Source organism: Lactuca serriola, chromosome 4 (genome assembly GCF_051521515.1).
Source record: "Lactuca serriola cultivar US96UC23 chromosome 4, Lser_US96UC23_V15, whole genome shotgun sequence".
Classification (NCBI taxonomy): domain Eukaryota; kingdom Viridiplantae; phylum Streptophyta; class Magnoliopsida; order Asterales; family Asteraceae; genus Lactuca; species Lactuca serriola.
The window spans coordinates 363,296,534-363,304,441 of NC_136411.1; positions in this window are offsets into that span (position 1 = coordinate 363,296,534).

The following is a 7,908-nucleotide window of genomic DNA, read 5'->3' on the forward strand; positions in this document are numbered from 1 at the left end:
TTAACCGGTTGGGGAAAATATGCGTGCGAGGGGTCCCCGACCCGCCTCGTAAAATGTGTAGACTTTTCTAGCAATACCATGGACCCTTGGGGACCAGTGGTACAAGCCATTGAAAGTCACCCTACGTTGTGCCAAGTCGGTGAAACTCAACACTTCGTAGAAAAAAAATGTCTTCGGGCCTTAAGATCAGGTCATTGGACTAGCTAGGCCCAACAAACAAGATTTTACACTTTTGGGGCCCGAAGATGGTGCGTAGACGTCTGTGCACACTCGTATGTATATGTATTACCAGTCGTTATTTGTATGTATCGAAGAGTTAGTAGTTGTAGATTTTCATTGGCTCGAGACCGAGCCAATTCGTTTAACAACGACTTTTGGTATTGTAATGAGTTGTATCTCGTTGATAGTTGAGGTGTCATTATTTGATCAAGTTGTACATATTGAATCAGCCTTGGAATATTTCTGTTTTCAGCCCCTCATTATTTGTAAAATTTACATTTTCAACCCTTTTATTTCAATATTTCCCGGTTTGGTCCTTAAACTATATTTCTTGACATTTTAACACCAAAAATTATTGAAATTAATATTTTCCAGCATATTTTCCATAGAAAACAGTTTAGGTCCCTGAAAATGCAGTTTTTCTCGGTTTTAGCCCTTCTTTTCGCAATTTTGACAATTTTGGCCCAAAATGGAAAATTTTTGCAACTCTGGTCCTTTTTAAATTTAAAAAGCATTTTAAACCTTTGAAAAGGGTTTGGGACACTTATAGTCCACTGTTTTACAGAATTTCACAGTTTTGGCCCTTCAAAACAGAAAAATTCGCATAATGGGCCTCCTTGGGCCGAAATTTTCATTTTTAGCCCAATAAGCTTGAAATTTATGTTTTTAATCCTCTAATTGAATAGAATTCCAGAAATTTATTTATGGAAACTGTTTTGGCACATTTCTACCATCAGAATCTGTAAAATGTCAATTTGGGCCCTTAATTTTGTATTTTTCACATTTTTGGCCCAAAATGTGTGTTTTTAGCTTAAAGAAAATTGTTGTTAACCACTTAGCTATTTTTCTTGTATCACTTATTATGTAGGAACACATTTGAAGCTAAAATCATAAAACATAAGTTATATCTCGGTTTTGAGGGGTTTAATAGCTAGATCCAACATTAAAACACATATAAGCATACATATAAGCATGGAAATCATACAAGGCATACAAACACATATAGATCTACACTTTCACTTGTATTCCCCCCCACAAAAACTCATAAAAACAGAAAATAGGGGTATGAATCTCACCTTGGGGTGTTGGTTCGGTTTTTGCAAGGAAAATGGAAGGAAAAATGAAGTGTTTTTGGCCTTGGCTCCCTTTGGTGAAGATCTTGAGTTTTGAGATGATTCTAGGGTGTAAGATCACGATTTTTGTATAGATTAGGAAAGGATTTTAATAACAAAAGAATTTAAACCATAGATCCATGCATAATCTTACCTTAGATGATGATTTACTTGCAAAATCCTCTTGGAAAGTCCCTAAATTTCGAGATTTTTGGAGAGGGAAGGAAGGAGAGTTCTTGTGTGTTCTAGAGAGAAAGTTGAGATATTTTTGGTGTGTGGGGTGTTGCTCTCGGCCAAACAAGAAGAGAAGAGAGAAAAGAAGTGACTCTTGAAGTGATACATGCATGGAGGTATGTGATATGTGCCTAGAAATCCATTAGATAATAGTGAGGTGGCAACCAAAGTCAACCTCCCTTGGATTTGGGCCTTGGGCCGAGAATATGAAGGGGAAAGAGGAAAATTTTGGGCTTTTGCCCCTAAGCCCAACATTAGGGGTAGTTTAGGGTGTTTATTGGACTTATAAAATAAAATTGTGATTTTTATGCTTTATTAAGCTAGGTTAGGTTAAATTATGGATCAAACTTGTGTTTTATTTCCTTCTAGGTTCTACCTAGCCCAAAATATTGGAATAAACGAATGTGGGTCCAATTAGAGCCCAATTAGGGTCCTAAGCCCATGATAGTCTAATTGGGAGCTTATTGGTTCATTTGGATCCAATAAGGAAGTCTTAGTCCAAAATGGACTTAACCAAAACTTCTAGGGTCTCCAATTGTTTGATGACTATTTATAGTACTTGTATCTTGTATTTGATTAAAGTTTTTGATTCACATTAACTTGAATGTATAGATTACATAGCTTAAAATTCACAGTTGTGACATCATCCCCCCGTTAAAGGGAATTTCGTCCCGAAATTCTGTTTGAAGGCTAGATTTGAGAATTGCTAGAATAGGTGAGGGTACTTCTGCTTCATTTGATCTTCGCGTTCCCACGTGAATTCTGGCCCACGCTTTGCGTTCCACCGTACCTTCACGATCGGGATGCGACTTTGTTTAGTACGCTTCACCTCCCTGTCCATGATTTCGATTGGTTCTTCGACGAACAGGAGATTCTCATTGATTTCGATTTCGTCAGGAGGAATGACGAGAGTTTCATCTGATAGGCACTTTTTCAGATTAGAAACATGAAACACGGGGTGCACACCGTTTAGCTCCGTGGGTAGTTGTAGTCTGTAGGCTACCGGACCTATTCGGGCAACGATTTCGAAAGGTCCAATGTACCGTGGGTTTAGCTTTCCTCGTTTTCCGAAACGTATAACCCCTTTCCAGGGTGAGACCTTCAACAATACTCGATCACCGACCTGGAACTCTAAGGACTTTCGCCGTTTATCAGCGTAGCTCTTTTGCCGGTCACGCGATGCCTGTAATCGAGCTTTGATCTGGACAATCTTTTCTGTGGTCTCGCGAATGATTTCCGGTCCTGTCATTGCCCTATCCGACGTATGTGTTCTTGCTAGCTGGGTGTCACCTACTTCAGCCCAACATAACGGTGGTCTACATTTACGCCCGTACAGTGCTTCGAAAGGGGCCACCTTAATGCTCGAATGATAACTATTGTTATATGAAAACTCGATCAACGGTAGGTGGGTATCCCAAGACTTTCCGAAGTCTATCACACATGCACGAAGCATGTCTTCAAGCGTCTGAATAGTTCGTTCGCTTTGACCGTCCGTTTGTGGGTGATACGCGGTGCTCATATCAAGATGAGTTCCCATTTCCTTGTGGAGCGACTGCCAAAAGCGTGACGTGAACCTACTGTCCCTATCCGAAATGATGGATTTTGGCACTCCATGAAGTCTTACAATCTCTCGTAGGTACAAACGCGTCAGTCTCTCCATCTTGTAGGACTCTTTGATGGGCAGGAAATGGGCAGATTTCGTCAGTCGGTCGATTATTACCCATATGGTGTCCAATCCGTCCGACGTCTTGGGCAGCTTGGTCACGAAGTCCATAGAAATTCCCTCCCATTTCCACTCAGGGATTGCCGGTTGTTGTAACAATCCGGAAGGTTTCTGGTATTCCACTTTTACTTTGGCACACGTAAGGCACTTACTAACATAAGTTGCGATTTCCGCCTTCATGTTAGGCCACCAATAGTGCTGCTTAATGTCCAAATACATCTTGTCCGAACCCGGATGAATGGAGTATCGTGTCTTGTGGGCTTCCTTCATAACGGTCTCCCTGAATCCTCCGATTTTTGGAACCCAAATACGGTTCATGAAGTAGTGTACCCCATTCTCTTTGACTTCCAGGTTCTTCTCCATTCCGCGCAATGCCTCGCTAGTTCTATTTTCCGCTTTCATAGCCTCTGCCTGGGCTGATGCAATTTGAGTGGTCAGATGAGACTGAATGGTTATCGAGTGCGTTTTCGTACGGCGATTTGTGTATTCCTTCCGACTTAATGCGTCAGCTACCACGTTGGCCTTGCCTGGATGGTACTTGATCTCGCATTCGTAGTCGTTTAACAATTCCACCCATCTTCGTTGTCTCATGTTCAGCTCCTTCTGATTCAAGATGTGCTGGAGGCTCTTGTGGTCCGTAAAGATGGTGCACTTTGTACCGTACAGGTAGTGCCTCCAAATTTTTAGAGCGAAGACCACGGCTCCCAGTTCTAGGTCATGGGTCGTGTAATTTACTTCGTGCGTCTTTAGTTGACGGGACGCATATGCTATCACTCTTCCACGTTGCATGAGAACGCAACCTAAGCCTTGATTTGACGCGTCACAGTAAACTACAAAATCTTCCGTTCCTTCGGGTAGAGATAATACAGGAGCGCTACAAAGAGCTTGCTTCAAGGTTCGAAACGCAATCTCTTGTCGGTCTGTCCACTTGAATGGCACACTCTTTTGCGTAAGCAAGGTAAGTGGCTTGGCGATTTTAGAGAAGTCTTGGATGAATCTCCTATAGTACCCTGCTAGGCCTAAGAACTGACGAATTTCTGTGGGCGTAGTCGGAGTTGCCCATCCTTCCACAGCTTTGACCTTAGAGGGATCCACATGAATTCCATCTTGGCTGACTACGTGACCGAGAAAATTCACGCTCCGTAGCCAAAACTCACACTTAGAGAGTTTGGCGTAAAGCCTTTCCGATCGCAGCGTCTCTAGGACTTGTCGGAGATGTTGGCCATGCTCCTCTTTGCTTCGAGAATAGACGAGGATGTCATCAATAAACACAATGACGAAGTTGTCCAGGAACGGTCGACAGATTCGATTCATTAGGTCCATAAATGCGGCAGGTGCATTTGTTAGACCGAAGGGCATTACGACGAATTCATAATGTCCATAGCGGGTTCGGAAAGCAGTTTTAGGAATATCTTCTTCTCGGACCTTGAGTTGATGGTATCCGGACCGTAGATCTATTTTAGAAAAATAGCTAGCTCCTTGGAGCTGGTCGAATAGATCATCGATTCGCGGGAGTGGGTAGCGATTTTTAACAGTGAGTTTGTTCAACTCTCTGTAATCGATGCACATTCTGAAAGATCCATCCTTCTTTTTGACAAAGAGCACCGGAGCTCCCCATGGCGAGTAGCTGGGTCGGATAAATCCCTTGTCCAGAAGCTCACTGAGTTGGCTGGACAATTCCTGCATTTCAGCAGGAGCCAGTCGATATGGTGATTTAGCGAGAGGAGTTGCTCCTGGGACGAGGTCGATTCGGAATTCAACCTGTCTCTCTGGGGGTACTCCTGGAAGATCTTCGGGAAGCACGTCCGGAAATTCACACGCTACCGGGATGTCTTGGATGTTAGTTTCTTCTTTAGTCTTGTCCACTATGTGAGCCAAGAACGCTAAGTTGTTCTTTCGCAGGTGTTTTTGTGCTTTGATGCACGAGATGAGACGAAGATTCGTGCTAGGTTTGTCTCCGTAAATTACTAGGGTTTCGTGATTCGGGAGACGAAGGCGAACGGCCTTCTCGTGGCACATAATCTCAGCATGGTGGGGGCTTAACCAATCCATGCCGATAATCACATCGAAGCTCCTAATTGATACTGGCATTAGATCTATTCGAAAGACGTGCTGGTTAAGGGTTAGGGTACATCCAGTGTAGATTTCCCTAGTGGATTCGGTCTTCCCATTGGCCATTTCCACCGTATAGGTTTCATTTAGCCTTTGGGGTTGCTGTTTTAATAAATGTTTAAACTTCTCGCTTACGAAACTTCGTTCCGCTCCGGTATCAAATAAGATGCATGCATAAGTGTGGTTTAGGAGGAACGTACCGGTCACAACTGCGGGGTCCTGAACTGCATCACTCTGACCCATAGTCAGCATTCTTCCTGCTCCTCCGTTTCCTGAGTTGTTGTTGTTGTTAGGGCAGTCTCGACGGAAATGTCCCGTCCTTCCACACCCGAAACAGGTGTGGCTAGGCCCTGTGTTGTTGCCGCCGGCATTGGTGTTGTTGGTATTGCGGTGGTTGTTGTTGTTCTGGTTGTTTCCCTGACTCTGGTTCTGAGGAGGATATGTCCTGCAGAACTTTGCAGTGTGTCCCCTTCGGTTGCAACTGGTGCAATGGAACTCCCTACATTCTCCTTGGTGATGGAAACCGCACTTGTTGCATTTGGGATGATTGCCGGAATAGGGTCTTGAAGTATTTGAAGCAGCTGAGGCTGGAGCATGTGATGTGACTGGTACCGGCGCAGTGACAGCGTGAACTGCCACCGTTTGTTGCTTTTTAGAGGTCTCGGGACCTTGACGCCCCTTCCTCTTGTTGTTCCATCCTTTCTTACCATCGCTCTCCTTCTTCTTCTCAGTCTCTACCGGTTTCTCGCCCTTTTTGTGGTTATGATCATACAGCCTCTTTGCCAATCTCTTCGCACTGTCAAAAGTTTCAGGGTTCGCAGCTATCACATTCCCTTGAATGGGGGATGTCAATCCCCAAATGAATCGTTCAATCTTCTTCCCCTCTGATGTGATCATACCCGGGCACAACAGGGATAGTTCGCTGAACCTCGATATATAAGCATCGATGTTCCCATTCTGCACCGTGAGATTCCATAGTTCCTGCTCCATCTTCTGTATTTCGCCTCGGGGGCAGTACTCAGCCGTCAACATCTCTTTCATCTCTGCCCAGGGAATAGAGTTGGCGACAGGGAGTGTCATAGCTTCCACATGACCATTCCACCAAGTGAGTGCTTGGTCCACAAAAGTGCAGGCCGCGAACTTCACTTTCATCTGCTCGGGGCACTCGCATATCTCGAATACCGACTCTACCTTCTCGATCCATCGCTTTAGGGCGATCACTCCTCCGGTACCGTTGAAAGTTCGGGGTTTAGCGTTCGCAAAATCCTTGTAGGTGCACGTTTTAGTGAGTCCTTGGTTCGTCCCGTTGTTCGAACTTCCGGATCCTTGCCCGTTACCTCCTCCGTTGTTCCCTCGGTGAAGTTGTGCCATAGCCGCTGTGACTGCAGCAGACACGGCTGCCTGGAAAGCAGTGGAGTCAACTTCCGGCGGGGTTGGTTCGGGATTTCCGCGAGTAGCTGGGCGAGGCATCTTTCTGTCATGAAACGGAAAGATGTTGAGTGTACGTGGTTTCGGTGAGGTTATGATCCTACTAACTAGGTGTAGGGTACGAACCTAAGCATTACTATCATCAAGCATGCAATCATAACGCCTCAACATATAGCAACTGAGGATAATTTAGCAAAACACATAAAAGTTTATTAATATTATCCGCATTTCGTACAAGAAAATTTGCTCGTAGGAGCATACATAAGTAACACTAATCCGACAGCATAACGGCTCCATGAGTAGTGTAGTCACTTAAACATAGAGCCGGAGTACATAACATAGTTACTAATATCCTACTACGATAGGTCTATCCCTAACCGCGATGAGCTGCGTCAGGAGGTGGTGCCGAAGTCATATGCCGAAATGTTGTGCCAGCAGCTGCGCCATCTCTGCCATGTCTCCTATAACCTCATCCCTCTCATGCTCTGCTTGCACTGCCCGAGCCTCCATAGCATACAACTGTTGTCGCAGTGCAGCGATCTCAACTTCGAGGGAACGGTTCTCTCTTGGGGGGTTCACTGGTGGGGTAGGGTGATCTGGTTGTGCCTCGTCCTCGCATGGCGGGATGGGGTCCTGGTCCCCGACCCGGCCGTCTTCGTCGTCATCGTCGAGCTCTCCAAATTCGTAGTCAGTGTCTACATATTCGTCGGGTTCGACGTCGTGTGCTTCTCCTGGATTCTCTCCCGGCTCATCCACAAGCATCCCGTGAGCTACTAAGGCCTGATGAAACTGGATACCCTGCTGCTCCTCCTCGGGCTCCTCCTCCTCCTCTAGCCACCCGTTGTTTCCCTGATTGGGGAAGTAGGGGTCTCCCGGGTGATGAAAACCAGCCATGCTGTCTGCGCGAGTACGGAATTATGCTACATTATTCCTAGGGTACTATGACTATTACACAGGCTAAGCAAATATTCTCTTTTTGAGTGATAGAGGGTAAAATTTTTAGGTTCCCTGGCTATTCCGATCTCATCAAGACATGTGTTAGTTTTACCTTGGAGAGAATGTAGTTGATCAGGCTACATT